The following is a 17,350-nucleotide window of genomic DNA, read 5'->3' on the forward strand; positions in this document are numbered from 1 at the left end:
GATGGCACTGATCGGTGCATGTCGTGCCTGGATTCACCATATACTGCCACTGTGCAGTTTTTACAAGGCCAGTGAGTAAAGTGTAGCCTGCTGTTATTTTATCTGACATTCATTTTAGAATTGCCCGTCTCTCAGTCCAGCAGGCTCGAGTGGCGGAAACCCCAGAACAGCAAAGCAGTTAGCTGCCACATACAAACTGAGGCAGCCGGCATTGCTATCAGAAAATGCAGGCTAACCTTGCTTCTGTGACCAACGCTTTTATATATATATATATATATATATATTTTTTTTTTTTTTTTCTTTCTTTTTTCATCTTATGTTGTTATTTCATCACATGTGTCTATCTATATATATATCCGTCAATGAATCCCTTTAGGCTGCACGAGCAGCCTCCCTCTCCTCTGTCCTGATCCTTCTTGACCTCTGTGCAGACTTTGACACGGTCAACCACTCCATCCTCCTATCCTCCCTGGCATCTACAGGGATCTGTGGCACAGCCCTAGACTGGATTAAATCCCATTTCTCTGACCGGTCCTCCCAGGTGACCTGGGCTGGTAGAGCATCAACCCCTCACCCCCTTGTTACAGGAGTCCCCCAGGGCTCAGTTCACGGTCCCCTCCTCTTCTCCATTTACACCAGATCCCCTTGACCCTGTTATCTCTGCTCATGGCATGTCATATCATTGTTATGCCGATGACACCCAACTCTTTCTCACCTTCCCCCCCAAACCAACACACAGGTCTCTAACCGGCTCTCCGCCAGCCTGAGAGATATACAGAGCTGGATGGACAACCACCAACTAAAGCTCAACCCAGGTAAGACTGAGCTAATCTTCATCCCTGCTCCAACCATCTCACTAGGGGATACCACATTGACCTCATCCCAAGAAACCTCAGGGGTGATGGACAACAAGCTGTCCTTCTCCAAGAACATCGCTGCGGTGACTCGGGCATGCAGGTTCTTCCTGTGCAGCATCTGGAGAATCCAGCCCTTCCTCACCACCTACTCCACCCAGCTCCTCATTGGTCCTGTCCCGTCTGGACTACTGCAATTACCTGCTGGCTGGCCTTACAGCATCAGCCATCACACTCCACAGTTTGTCCGGTATTTAATAACCCCAGGCATTCACATGCCACCCTCCTGCTCAGCGACCTCCACTGGCTGCCTGTTATGGCTTGCATCAGATTTAAAACTTGCTCGCATTCCAGGCAGTTAAGTGATCTGCCCCAGCATATATTCAATCACTTATCAGAGCCTATACACCAGCTAGACCCCTCCAATCTGCTACTTCAGGACGCCTGGCACCTCAACCTCGCTGTACCCCCCAGTGGTGGAATGACCTTCCTGTAGATGTAAGAACAGCAGTGTCTATGAGCACTTTCAAGCAGACTGTAGACTCATCTCTTCAGGCTGCACCTTTCCCTCCCTACCTCATCACCATGATTAGCCTTGTGTATGCTAGATTATAATGGCACTTATATATAGTCATATACAGTACTGTGCAAAAGTTTTAGGCAGGTGTGAATTCGACCATAAACATAAAAACCTCACATAATATGAGGGTGAAATACAAAAATGCTGTAAAATAAGAATGCGTTCATAAATAGAAATGTTAAGAGTTTATTTTTTGCAGTTTGCAGTTTCTGAACTAAAATACATTTGGTTGCTGACCATTTGTAATGAGCACACTTCACACATCAATTTCAATGTCAGCATCGTTGTGAGCAGACAACAAAGCAAACCAAAGAACTGTCAGACCATGATAAGAGGTTATAACTTTAATATAGAGAAACGTAAGCAAACATCTTCAACTGAAATACATTTTTAGTTTATGTAAATGTCTTCAACAATGTCCTTATAAAAGGTAAGAAAAAACTTGACAGGTTGGAGACTGGAGGGTTGATAACGATCACAGAGCAGCGGGGAGGGGACCATTATTTATATTAGCCACGTGTGTCAAGTGGTAAAAAGACGTAAGCAAATGGTCACTTAAACAGCATCCCAACTAGCTATCTAAGCCTATAACTTAGCAAAGCCCACAAAACATCTGATGAGAAAGTCCATAAAAGAGGCATGGTTGGGCATGGCTCACATCGCAAAGTTAGAAGGGCAGCTTATGCTATTAACTTCCCGACTCCATCAGCCGGTTAGGAGGATGCTAGCTAGCTCGGCTATTGCTTCAGCCAAAAACTGTACAACCACACCAGTTGCTAATAACCTAATGTTGGTCTGACAATGCACCTTGTTATCAACAATGTAGATTGTAGGTGTAGAATAAGTGCTAAGTGAGGGGATTTAACTCCAGGGCTAATAGCAGTGCTAAAATTGAATATTTATTTGTGAATAATTGGACCGACTAGCAGCTGTCAGGTTGCGACAGCTCCCTGGTCAACAATAATAGACTCACTCCATTTATTGTCAGGCATTTTTTCATGGGTGAGTTGGCGACTGCCTTCATACATTTTCTCTTTTCTGTAATCTATTTCTGTGTTTATAAGGCATTTTAACTCTCTGTCTCATCCTCACTCCCTCAGCTAACAGACCTTAATTTCTGCCAAAACTAGCAATCAGTTACAGTCTTTCTGTATATAGACTGTAGAAAAGGTTCTGCATCGCCACTTGATATAAAAAAATAAATAATAATAATAATAAATAAATAAAAATAATAAAAAAAGATACTTGACAACAACACAGCCATATTTCCCAGCAATATTTGCATATCAGCAAGGAAGACAACATTAGCCTTGGCAGAAATCATCTTGCGGGGGCGTTGCTTGCAGAAGTACCAGATAGAATGTGGTTTAATATGATCATATACCACCCCTTTCTTTGGTAGTTCTTATTCAGTTCTGTAGTGGGTAATCTAGGGGTGTAGTAGTGGGGTTCCTGCTTGGACAGGAAGTGGATTGTAGGTAATCTGAGGGCGGGTGGGGCGGGTAGGACAGGAAGGGAATTGTGGGCAATCTGTGGGCGGGCAGGGGGATTTACACTTGGACAGGAAGAGGATCCGATAACAACTGCTCAATTGTAACTGCTGATCAGTTGCCAGCATTACATTACATTACATTATTGGCATTTGGCAGACGCTCTTATCCAGAGCGACGTACAACAAAGTGCATACCCATAACCAGGGATAAGTTCGCTGAAAGACCCTAGAGGTAAGTACAATTTCAACTGCTACCTGTACAACAAAGATAAGAACAAGGGCCTTTTTTTTTTTTTTTTTTTGAACAAACAAACAAACAGAGCAAAAGTCACCAAAGTTAACTATCCAAACACTGCTTACCTAGCCAACTAAAAATACCAATACACAAAGCAAGTCAGAGACAACAATTAAGGTTCACAGGGAGGTAGGGAGGGATGGGGAGAGGTGCTGCTTGAAGAGGTGCATAACGCAACAAAAGAGGTGGCAACTACTCCAAAGTAAGGCAACAGAGGTGAAGGGGTCAAACACCTTTTCACAACGACACCTTCGATGGGCTCAACACCAAAAAGTGTGCAGATGGATCTCATCTCCGCCCTGCCCCCAACTCAAACCCCTCCTCCCACACCCATTTCCACTGCAGACCGAGCACAGCTGCACAGAGAGCAAACAGGCTTTGCGCGCGCAAAAAAAAAAAAGAATTTAATTAGCAAATCTATTCAGTAATTCAACACTTAGCCACAGAAAAAAGCCTCTGTGATTTCCTTTTAAATGAAGGATAATTGTCTAAGAGGGTTATTAGCGGCATTGAAATGGGGCTCCAGATTTACTACACTGCCACAGTCATAATAACAGCTAATGACCTTAATCACCAGCGATTTGTGTGTGACGGACCAGACTCTTGCACCGACACCCGTGCTGTGCACGTGAGGGTGGAGGGGTGGGGTGGGGTGATGGTGGGGTGGGGGGTGGTGGGATTTCCAGCTTCCAGCAGCTGCAGGGCTGGACACAGGCACAGGTGCCAGAGACAGGTCCAGAGGGGGCCCATAACAGAAACCAGTGATCTGGGCTCAGCCACAGGGCAGCGCGACCAATAGGGGAAGCTTGTTCATTCCCCTTGCCAATGAGACTGCCCTCCCCCCTCCTGACTTATGAAGAGTGCGCTGTTGAGCAAACTGATCAGGATAAATTAAAACAATTGTATTCTCTACAGCTACGCTAAACCCTATGTTCAGTACATATGTTCTGGCACTGCCTGGTGACTCCACCGCACTGAGAGTGGAGGAGATTTCCATCACGCCTTGCTTTCCCATCACGCCTTGCTTTCCCATCACTGCCATCAGAGGAGAATGAAACTGGGGAAGCGAGTGAGCGTGTATGCGTGTGTACGACAGCGGGTGCAGACAGCGGCTGCTTTATTTCTCACCTCAAATGTTATCAGAAACATATTTTAATGGACCGTTTATAAAAAAGACAAAGGTCTGCCATATTCTAATGTTTTGCCAAAAACAAATAAACCGCAGTATATCAGGTATCAGTCCTCCCTTATTCTTGCTAATTCCAGAAGCCATCTACCTGACCGAACCCACCTACAGTACCGTATACACTATATTACAATGGACATCTTCACTTAGGACAGTTCTCTGAAGTTAGGGGAGTTTATTGAATACAATGTGGCACATTCGTAAGAGCCTTTCTTAACAAAAAAAGGAAGAGAATTTTAGGATAAGCGGGCAAAAATGTACTTGTATGAGGCCCATTGACTCAAAACATACGTCTAAAGCAACAAATTTGTTTTTCAAAGCCAAAAACGGGAACATTTTTGACTAGTCACACACAATGGGAATCCAATGTCTTGGATTATATATAAACATGTTTCATATACAGAAGACAAAACCCCAGGAAGAAGAAGCAGCTAAAGATGGTTGAAGACCATCACCAGAGAAGCTACTCAGCACTCTAATGTCTGTGGGTCACCAGGCATAAAGTACTAACGCCACAGTGGGAGCGCAAGTTTACGGTCAGTAACATGCATACCTGACAACCCCCAAAATAATGCAATGCTTGAATTTCACTTATCCTTGCTTCCATCTGCACCCCATTCACAGTAGTAGCACAGTTAGTATGCAGCCCGTAGATACGGTCTAATATTTTTGTACTGGACGCAGTAATTAAGATTTTCCCAGAAAGTCGGAGAATTCCTTTAAGGCTAAATGTTTTGTAACCTGAGGTCATGATTTCTAAGATATTGCCTAGCATTTTCATGTCCGTTTGCCAGAATAGCTAAATAATAAAAGTATCAATGTCTGCAGTCTAGTAGAACCTGATAATAATTTGAAAGTGGACTGATAATTATCATGTGCTTATTCACTTAATCCTGTCCCAGAGTTCTGAGTGAAGGAAAGCCTGGGCCAAAATGCCCTGTGACACCTTTAACGCCCCCTGTCCCCCCGACCCCCCAAAAAAGCATATGACTAATGAAAAGTACAAACTAGCCTGTCATCACGAAGAGAAAATGTCTCGCCCTTAGTGTGCATGTGTGAGAGCGCGTGTACGTGCCTAAGTGTATGTGCACAGCGAGTACTGGGAGAGCCCAGACCCGGTCAGACGAGGGTGACCTCTGAGGAAGAGAGACGCGGGCAGGTGCAGGACGTCAGGAGGGAGACATGGCGCTAATCTCCAGCCTCTCGGAGCAGAGATGAGCTGCACTGTGTCTTGTCAACAGCAATTGACCCCCATGTTCACCACCCCTTTCTTCCCTTCCCATTACCTCTACTTCACCCCCTCCCTCCTGAATCCTGAATGCCCCTGCCATATCCTTTCAAAGAACAAGGACACAGCGTGTTGCTATTTCGGAGCTGCCATGCGTCCGCCTTGAAACTGGAGGAGGACTTCGAGATAGTTTATGAGGTGCTGCATTCTTTTGGGGCGGGGGGGAGCTCTCTGAGTGATTACAGGCCCCTTCAACATATTACCCCATACAGTCTAAACAACCTCTGAGGAAAAGACTACGATAACTAGCTGTGTGAACAAAGTTAGTGTCACAACCTGACAGGTGCTAGCCAGTCCAATTGTTCACAAATAAACCTTCCATTTTAAACTATGCTTAGCACTTCTATTAGTCCCTGAGTTAACCCCCCCCACACACACACACACTTAGCACTTATTAATCTACACCTACAATCATCTCTTAGGGCATCTGTTAGCCTACATAGTAATTTAATGCTTTGGTTAGCCAGAAGTCACAATACTAGTCCCTCACATAGATCAAGAAGGGATTCTGTTAGCATTAACTGACAGTAACACTGCTTGTTAGCCACCACAATCATTTCTGTGGACCCGTGCAGTCACGTAGTACTCCTGTTAGCCTGTAGTTTGATAGTCACTAATAGCTTACAGTCACTTAGCTCCTCTGTTAGCCTGAAGACACTTTGTGCATTTAGCTGCCAGCAAAACCACTTAGCACTAATGTTAGCCAGCACAATCATTTAGCACCTGTTAGCCAGCACAATCATTTAGCGCTTCTGTAAGCCAGCACAATCACTGTGTTTCTGTTAGCCAGAACAATTACTTAGAGCTTCTGTAAATTTGTGGTATTATGTATGTTTGCCTGTTATCAGTACTTTATGCACATTCTTCAAGAACCATTTTAAAAATGCAGCATACAGAAAAATTTAGATATGAAAACAGCAAAAGGAGGACATTCACAATTCTAAATGAGGGTATGAACCAACATTAAGTTTTACAAAAATCTTTTATTTATTTTTTTTGAATTCCCACTTTGGCATCTTTTCTCATGAACAACTTAATACAGATGAATAGTTTTGAACCTGAGACACAGAGAGGAAAAGAACAAGAAAAGGGAGAAAGAAGTTGAGAGCGAACATTAATGACCAAGAGCAACTGCAACTGTCCAATTGTCTGCTCAAATCCTCTCCTTCCCAACACCAGTCTGTGTGACGTTAAGGCACAGCTGTCATTAACCTTTGACCCCACGGAACAAGCCTGTGTGCTGATATTTTGACAGGGTGGACAGGTGTGAGGATGGCAGGGGTGAAAGACGAGTCATTTGACCGTGGTCCCGGAATGCCTGTTGCAGCGCAAGCCAGAGGCTCATCTTTTAACGTGGGGCGACCCCTTACATTCCAAGCCAATTAAAAACCCTGCAATGCTGGGTGTCTCTCCCCACGGTACCTAGGGTTGTTAAATCGTTCCCAAACCTCTATCGTCCGATCGCCTCCCCTAGCGATTGCCGATACTTGATTCAATTGGCTGAGGGCAAAACTCTACATTGCCAACTACAAACCATTTTCTATCTGTTATTCTGGATTTCTTTCTTTTTTTCCATATTTCATTACGATTATGCAGACTTGTAGTGATGTAACTGTAATGGTGTCCCAATGTCTGAAAGCAGTTCAGTCCAGCCGGTGTGCTCTCAGTTCGCGTGCATTAATATGGAATCATAACAGAATCCCATAGGTAATGCCACATATGCTCAAAGACGTGTTCCATGAACATTACACAATGCAGGGTACACTGTCAAAAACTCTTTTTCCCTTCCGCTTTACTGAGCCAGCTGTTACTCTCACCTAAATGAGCAGCGCCAGGCACATTCAATCAAATGGCCAGGCAAAATGGAACAGTATTCGTCAACAACTGATAGCACTACGACACGAGGACATAGTTAATAGTAGCTAATAATTAATTTCAACATCAAACTATAAAACGGCTCCAACAATTGGATAAGCAATAATTCTAACAGATTCATCACAACTAATACTTGTGTTTCACGTTCATGTTCATTTCAGGCACAGTTCAAAATAAACCTGTCCACTTACAACCTTTGACAGGGGTGTCATCATGAATGAACAGGTAAAAAACACCTAACTGTACCATTTTCCATATTGTTCTATAATGAAGAGTACTTTGCAAATAGGTAAAGATGTATTTATTATTATTATTATTATTATTATAATTATTGTTGTTGCTTAATAAACGGAAGCTTCTCTTAAAACCTTGTTGGCACAAGAGGCTACTGTCAGTGCCTAATGGTAGTTTTCAAAACTTAAGCCTTGCTGGAACCTGAACAGCTGTGCAATTATGCTGTATTCCAAAGATGTGAGGTCTTGAAAAACAACTTCTGAATAATAATATAGTAGTAGTGATATAGTATAGTGATAATATAGTAACGTTAAAAGAAAACAGGCTTTTTAGTAGAAGACCAATACTATTCATGTAGCCTATTGAATTCACTTAATATTCAGTGTTGTTTTCCTGGCAATAAAGTAACTAAAAAGAATTGGCATGGTGATCGACAATAGATGTAATCTTAAAAGCACAATGACATCGTACCACAATCACAACAATGCCACAACACCACAACCACACCACAAGCAAAACACAAAATGACGCCACAGCACCACAACCACAACACAACAATGCCAAAGCCCCACAATACGCCACAACACCACAACCACAATACAATGATGCCACAGCACCACAGCCACAACATAACAATAGCAGCACCACAGCCACAACACAATGCCAGTGTACTATACCACTAACCACAACACAAAGCCACAACACAACACCAGGGTTTCCCCAGGGAACTAATTAGTGAATGGGAAAGTGCCTCAGAGGGTAAGCAGCAGCGGGGTTCAATTTTGGGTTGGTGAGATACCACATTGGCATGTTTGTTGTCAAAACAGAGATGCATAAAAGGAGAGTGCCTCATACCCACACTGAAGAGGTCCAGGGGTACTGTCTAAGATCAATGTTATAATGGATTCAATAAAGTATCAGGCAATTTTGGTTGACAATCTGGTTGCTTCTGAGGCTTGGCTGTAGGTGGACAATGCCCCCAAGCATCAAAATCCAGATGGGCTGAACTGAAGAGGGCAGTTGATAAGCGCAAACTGAAGAATGTGAAGGACCTTGCAAGGATCTGCATAGAGGAATGGTTCAAAATCCCCCCAAATATATTCCTTAATAAAATAATGTATTTTTGCTTACTAAAGTATTTTAGATTTTAACGCTTTTGTAAAAGTGTTTGAACTTCCCCCCACCTCTCCCTCTCCCTATGCTCTCCACAGATAGCAACAGGTCGAGAAAATTCTGAGATAAGTACAATAATCCCAAGAACAACATCTTGTATATGAATATATTCATTTGAGTCCATCGACTGACGTTTTTTGTCAAATACCCAACCCCCATCAACAAGTCAAACACATTCCACACATGCTATTTATTATTCAAATAATTATTTGAATAATAAATATATAAGCATATTGAATAATAACACAATATTTTGAGCATGTATGTAGATCATCACTGATATAAAATTGAGTCACGACTATTAAAATGCTCTCTATTTGGGAGCCAAAGGGGTTTTCACGGTCTTCCTCAGAAATATTCACTCGAGAGGCTAGAGATGAGAGATTCCTTTGAAGTCCCCGAAGGAAGCCCTCTATCCTATTGTTGTAAAACGTCAACCTTTTTGGCTATAAGATCTCAAGAACAGTTTTTGCCGAAGTGTAACAGTCTCAGTTATGGTCATGTTACCCAGCCAAAAAAAGGCTGTGTTGTTTTATGAAAGCCAAACAAACTATACGCCATTGGAAACGTAATGCCATTAACTGAAATGCTTCTCAGTCATTACTTCAAAACCATACAACTAGCCAGTTCTTAGCTCAGTTGAAATTGTACTGTATTTCTTGTAAATAGCATTCCTTTGTACAAGTACATTTGTAGAAGTATGCAATGGTGAAATGGACAACAATGATAATTCCTCCAGAGAAATTGTAAGTAAACAATTGATGTTCTATCAACGTTTCTCTGAATTTTTAGAATTGCATTGTTATACAGTTGGTTTGCTGGACACTTGCCTGGATGGAGCAAACCAACAATCCATGTTGATACCGTTATAAAATGCAGTGATAGTGTTCCTGAGGCCTTGTTCAAAATCACTTGGAACAGTGCAAATGCAAAGAAGCCAATGACAGGAGGGCAAATTTCTTAAGTGTGTTCATGGACTGTGCCGAATCACTGTTTTCTGAATTCAAGAACAAGGATAACACAATCAACAAATGTTAGGGCTGCAGTTATGATTAAACTATTGCCAGACAAGTATAAATCATTTCAGATGATCTATCATACAAATTGTTGAAAGACCTCTAAAGTATTTTAGTTTGGCTTTGGACGAGTCTACCGGCTGCTCAGACATTATTGTCTAGGTACGATTTCTCAAAGGCGGAAAATGTTCAGAGGAAATGCTGGTTTTGCTACCTTTAAAGGGGCAAACCCGAGAAGATGTGCACTTTGAGCTGATCACTTTTTTTCTTTTTTTTCTCTCCAGAGACCAGGAAAAAGCATTGACTTTTCATATCACTCTTATCACTGCATTCTGCATGAAAAACAACTGTGCTCAGAGGTGGAAAACTGAAAACCACAATGGACTGTGTGACAAAACAGTCAACTTTATTTTTGCACACGCCTGAAACAGGTGACAGAATTTTGAAAGCCGACTTGGCAATGCTTCTAGAGGTCTGATCGCTAGTCGAGGAAAGGTCCCGGACCACTTTATGGAACTGCTACCAGAGGTGCACACATTTTTGAAAGAGAGGGGTCGTCGTGATTTACTGGCACTGCCGGAAGTTTATGCACAAAGCTTTTCTGACAGACATCACGAGTCAGTTGAATTCAGTCAATATTAAACTAAAAGGGAAATTCCGCTGTCCATGCTGAGTGACGTTACAGCATAAAAAGGAGCAGCAGAGAGAGTTCACTCACTTTCTTGTCCTGCTGTCACGTGTCACAACCAGCTTCATTTTCACCTCACAGGGTTGAAAGACACATTTTCCTGAAGATTTGCGGATGTAAAGTCCCTGAAACCCATGCTTGCATTCACAGATAACCCGTTCGTTAGCGACGTGAAGGATACCTCCATCACAGCAATGCAATTTGGAGTAGAAAAGGCTGACTTTCAGGAGCAAGTCCTGCAACTAGATGAGGAGATTACTGCCACATTCTGAAGGACACATATCCTGCATTACACAAATGTGCCCAGGAAGTGTTTACCTGCTTTTGGCTCTACTTCTACATCTGACATGGGAATAAAAAAAATCGAAGCAACGTTCCAATCTAACAGATCTGATACAACATGTTAAAATGATTCAGGACTCATTCTTCCCATCAAGTAATTTTTGCATGAATAAGTGTGACAAAATCCTTATCAAATAAACATCGAATACAATTTATTGTTTTAGTTTTCGCAAAAATGTCTAAAAATGTGCTTTCACTTCGTCATTGGGTTATTGAGTGTGGATTGATGGGCAAAAATGTGAATTTTATCCGTCCAATTAAATCTACAATCTACAAGCATGCAAAAATTGAAGGGGTCTGAAGCCACTGTATGCTGCTGCAAGTAAAGGCTAAAGGCTATATTTACAGTTTTGTTTCATATGGTAAATTAATTTAATTAAAATTTGTAGGCGTGGGTATTTAAAAAGGTAGCTGGTTTGCACAGATTCGCACGAAGCTCGCCTTAGAGCAAACAGCGATTTTCCAGGACAGCTCCACCCTATAGTTCCTGGTTCCTTTTTTGATACCTCTCTGGACAGTGAATTTTTTTTTCCGATATCACCATTTCACAGTACAGTACAGACCAAACAGTGAAAAAGGTGCATTAGTTCCCCTTACATGCCACTCCCTCAGTACACACTCCACAGATTCAGAATGCATCGGGGCAAATCCACAGCGGATTACTGTGGGGAAAAAAACAAAACAAACATAGCACACCTGCCATAAAGACTCATTTCAGACCCTATACTTAAAGTTCTGTGGGCCTTTTTCCGGACCTTTCCTGTTGTGTTGTGTACCTCAACAGGGGAGTTCTATGTGAAGTATCCCTCAGCAGGCGAGGCTAGGAAACCCTTTGCCCTGTCAGGACCCTGAAGTTTCCTAAGAGCCGCCGTGCATGACCCCGCTACTGGTGCACACCAAACAATATTCAATTACAGTGCGTCCTACCTCTTGACTATTTGTTAAGTCGACTGACATGCGTAACAAATGCCCCTGTGCACTTGTCCTAACAATGCGCCGCGTGACAATCCCGCCGCAGCCGCCAGGGAGGGAGAAGCGGTTATGACTCATTCTCGGAAATTTAAAAACGACCTTCCCTAATCCTGAGTGGCTGAACAATGCGGGCTGGGGATACGGGCAGGCGCTTGGGCGATGCCGTACAGGCTCCCGTTTCAACCGCCTCCCTCCCCACCGCCCGCCTCCAGTTACGAGCAAGGGCCGCTGACACCGTTTTCTCGCCGAAGAGATAATGGCTTTAATTTTGCTCCCCCAAAATGGCTAGGGCCAGACTGACAGAGAGCTGGACAAGTGCCTGTGGTATGAGGTCAAAGGTTGGAACCCCCCACCATCATGGCTCAAGACAACAGTGAGTGTAACTCCATTAACCCCCCAGTGCCACAGCACAAGCAAAGACGCCTGGCCAGCACCCCTCCCCAACTGCACATCTCACCCCCACTACCGCACCCTTTTTTTAAAAGCACATATCTTGGAATGCTGGCGGACCCACAAAGGAACCAAAATAAAATTTATGAACATCAATCAAGCCACTAATCCCTCCACCACATGAAATACTAACCCCGGGTCCAATTTATACTTAAAATACCAGAGCTATACGTGGGTGTGTGTGTGTGTGTGTGGCAATTGGGGGTGAAGGGCTCACACAGACCTGATCGGAACAGGTTTCCTATGCTTCTCTGGAAAGGCCATCTGTCAAACAGCTGTGTGAGTATTAAGGGCAGCCGTTAAAGGTTACTGGGAGACAGTCTTCTTAACCTTTGACTTTAATAACCTCATAACTAAAGAGATTACATAATTTATTTTCATGCCAGGGTTTCATTCACAAAGTTCTCATGCTAAATAGCCATGCCGCCATCGAGATAAGCTCAGTTAATTAAGAGGCGTCGGTACACAAGTCAGTGTATTAAAGAGCCTATAGTGTTCCAACTGGCGTACCCCTCGGTGTCCTAACTGGCCTACCCCTCGGTGTCCTAACTGGGCTACCCCTCGGTGTCCTAACTGGCCTACCCCTCGGTGTCCTAACTGGCCTACCCCTCGGTGTCCTAACTGGCCTACCCCTCGGTGTCCTAACTGGCCTACCCCTCGGTGTCCTAACTGGTCTACCCCTCGGTGTCCTAACTGGCCTACCCCTCGGTGTCCTAACTGGCCTACCCCTCGGTGTCCTAACTGGCCTACCCCTCGGTGTCCTAACTGGCCTACATCTCGGTGTCCTAACTGGCCTACATCTCAGTGTCCTAACTGGCCTACCCCTCAGGACCTATTCAAACATTTCAAATGAGCAAAATAGAACGTTAATGCAGAATATGAAATGTATGCATGTGTGCATCTTTTCCTGACTTTACTTTAGGAAATTTATGAGAATTGAAGATTTTTTGTGTGAAGAGGACCTGTGAGATAAGACAGGTTCAGTGCCATGATCGAACAAAGGGAAATTCCCTGCCCGCACCCCTACTGAAGCTCAAGTGCACTCACCAGGCCTCACCAAGCTGTTTAACACCCTTCTCAGAAAAGCGCAGCCAGCTCTATTAATAAACGGGGCATTGGAAGGGTGATGTATCGTGCCGCCAGAGTGTCAGCACCCAGGGATCCAGGCGAGGGAGGGTAAAAGGGCAAACAGGAGCACCAAATGTTGCGGCTGTCCCGCCCTGACATCAAACAAGCCCAGAACTGCCAGTCAAGGCCTCCAACAGCATAGACCAAGGACGATTATGGAAGACCTAACCCTATCAGTCCCATATGGCACGCTCAAACTTATACATTTTCTACCAATCAAAATCACTGCTAGACTATTGTTTTGAGCCCCTATTAAAAATCCTACTATATTCTCAACTTTCTCAACCAAAGTCAAATCACCTTTGGGATTTCAGTGGAGCCTCTTTTTTTTTGCGCTTTGGACTGAAAGGGTTAATATAATCGCTACAGTGACATGTAGTTAAATGCAATACAAATTTGCATTAACATAATGATGCACATTTATCATGCAAGAATTAAAAACAAAATGCATATTGCAGAGTGTTCTGTCATAACACTCCTACCGAAATGCAGGGTGTATTGCTTTTCAATGTCAGTGCAGAGTTTTAGTGACAAAATGATAATGCTATACACACTAAAGCATTTCGCTCTGTGACCACTGGGTGTCCAATGGCCAAGCCTAGAACTAAAACGAACCGCAAGCACACAGCCCGACTATGATAACAACTAAGGAGAGGAGGCAATACACCGACAACATACTTATTTTGCACATTTAAAAGAATGCTTTATTTCCAACATGCCCAATGTGTTCCATTTGGTACCGCTTATCTTGTATCACTCTTTCAACATAGCTTGCCCACAATCTCTGTAGGTAGGTAGCATTCAATTTTTAAACTAGTGTGAGTAATTGACATATCTTGCATTAAAGTGTATATTGAGTACAGAGTGTATATTGCCATGATCGCACTCATATAGGCCTACTGTATGTCGTTCTGGATAAAAGCGCAGAAGCAGATATGTAGCCTACAGTCTGTGTGTGTATATATATATATATATATATATATATATATATATATATATATATATATATATATATATATATATATATATATATATATATATGGGCCGATACACAATTATTAATATTTGTCCAAAAGTAATTAAACAAAATTGATCAAAATAATAAGCTGCCATGTTAATATTATGCAAACAGGGTACAAATGTGAACATCTTGTTCTACACAAACGGAATATAAACTACAGGGCTGTAGCATGTTGTCAAAGATCTGTGCTGATACCTTGACGGAGAGTAGGCTGATGTTAGCGTTAGGGCTGATCAATTGAATTTCCTGTCTTTCAGCAAATGCAAACATTTCACTTAAAACAGTCTTTTTGCAATGAATTTCCTTAGTTTTTACACCGGGAATACTTGATAGGTCATTGTAAATATGCATTAAAAATAAAATCCTTGGTTGAGAACGTGCCTGCTCATCTAAGACAAAGAGGAAGAGGAGTAAGGATGCATGGTGGTATGGTTAGAATACCAAAACACCGATGAAGAGGCAGAAGGACAAATGCAGATGGCCGTCTCCAATGAAGTGAGGCCACCATTATGGACCATGTAATCAACCGTGGTCTAACAATGGCAGTGCCTGGTCGAAGAGTGCAGCATAATGTGGGCCAGTCCACGATCATCAATCATATAAACATTCCAAAGGGGAAACAGTTGCGCAATTGTGCAATATTGTAATATTGTAATTCTTCATGCCATTTTAGTATACAGCAAATACGAGTTCCATAAAGTGGAACCATAAAGTCGTGCAGTATGCATTAAATGGGCCAAAGCAATTGAGAAAAACTGTAAAGAAGATACAGCAACTAGACTTGCAAGCCCTTTCTCCCCTTTTCATATACATGAATGCCATCTACTGGCCATTCATTGAATGATAAATTATTGGTTGAATTGAGAGTTCTCAACCACATGCATAACGATGCATGATTTAAAAGTGTAGCTAGTTAGCATCACTCTTTTTTTTTTTTTTTCCCAATGATAATTCCACTCTCTGAAACGTATTTCTTCAGTCAAATCTTAAGGAGACGCCAACTGTATGCCACCAACACAGTATTTTCATTTTCCATCTTGCTTGCGAGATTGCATGTTTTTTCATGGGTCATGAGAAATATTCCATATTAGCCAGTCGGCTATCTAGCTAGCAAGGTATACCTACTTTAAAACTATAGGCTAGCTAACGTTAGCTACTTTTTCTGTGTAGCTAGAGCTAGCTGGCTAGCCTACTGAACTCACTGTGTTTATGATTATCCAAATAAACTCGCTAAAATAGCTAGCGATTTAGCGGCAAGTTTTCGGTTTATGTATGCCGATCAAGCTGGTCGTCTTTTTGGCCGCCCATGCTTTACTGTATCTGACAAGTTTTCACAAATTGACTGCTTGCTTTCCACTTTGGACAGACAGTGAGACTGGCTGCTATTAGCCTATCCGTGGGCTATGTAATGTCATCTAGCGACAACCTGCACACAATAACGTTGCTCAACACAATGGTCTCTTGTTAATACCATGTTTCTTCACCTTCTTTTTTTTACCCCCAATTCAAAATTTCAATTAGCTTCGTTCAAGTTAGCATTGTGTCTCACCATGTTAAGTCAATGGATAATTAATTGTCAAAATTTAGAATTGAAATTAGTAGTGGTGAAGGCACATGGCTGGGACCCACAAGGTCGGTGGTTCGATCCCCAGTGTAGCCATGAAAAGATCCGCACAGCTGTTGGGCCCTTGAGCAAGGCTCTTAACCCTACATTGCTCCAGGGGAGGATCGTCTCCTGCTTAGTCTAATCAACTTTACGTCACTCTGGATAAGAGCTTCTGTAAAACGCCAGAAATGTAATGTAGTTGGCGAGCCTGTTGCCATCGCAGTAGAGCTGCGAAATGACATCGAGATTGGTTTTGAAAGAGGTGAGATATTGAGATTCAAAATGTGCTATTTTGAATGGAAGTGCCAACCAATGCAAACCTATACCATGCTTACTATAACACATCATGGATATATCTAGCTGACAGCTCATTCATTTGTTGATTGCTAATTTGTTGATGGCAAACATTTCAAAGCCTTAAACTGATTTTTGGCTTCATGGACTCTCATGCTTTGGAATGACCCTCTTCAGAGTGGGGAAAGCCCCAGAGCCCAAATCTATGCCCAATTCTCACAAAAATGGGTATAAACCTTAAACTGTCTGACATAATCACTTATATTAGGAATCACTTTCAATTAAGAAAAAACATCTCTTGTGACTGACTGACATACAGACATGCTGCCTTCATAAATTTAACTGGACTGTCCACTTGAAACAAATGGTGGTGTTCTAAATATTAAATTGTGAGTTCCTAATATTAAACATATCTGAAATTCACATTAAATACTTTTCAGATTTTCTACATTCTACATTCTATATCTCTTCATTTGAATACATACCTGTGCCCTATGTGTCATGATCATCTTGAAATGGTTGCCATTTTGGATTATTATTACACTTCAGTGCTTGCCACTGGCATTAAAACAAAAGCGGTGCACGCCTCTCCTTGGTTCAGGGGCTGCTAATCAATATGCACCTAAAAATAAACCCTCACATTTAACATTATACGCGTTTCATTCTGGAGTGCTCATTTGGAACAACTGGCACAGTAAACTGAACTGCACAGCCAAGAGCAGGCTTTTGAACTAGAATGAAATATTGAGCATGCACTCTATCTAGACAGAGATAGACAGCGCATTAATGACAACTGACAAGAAGGATTCTGAAGAAATAGTCTGTCGTGAGCTAGTGTAACACCATCTGACAGTAG

The 17,350-nt window shown here is 42.4% G+C and overlaps 1 protein-coding gene across 3 annotated transcripts in view; it reads right to left on the reverse strand.

Moving 5' to 3' along the window:
* pola1 (polymerase (DNA directed), alpha 1) overlaps positions 1–17,350 on the reverse strand; it is a 93,082-nt gene that overhangs the window by 49,179 nt on the left and 26,553 nt on the right. The gene's annotated exons all lie outside the window — the stretch shown is intronic.

Source organism: Conger conger, chromosome 4, assembly GCF_963514075.1.
Source record: "Conger conger chromosome 4, fConCon1.1, whole genome shotgun sequence".
In the NCBI taxonomy this organism is placed as follows: Eukaryota; Metazoa; Chordata; class Actinopteri; order Anguilliformes; family Congridae; genus Conger; species Conger conger.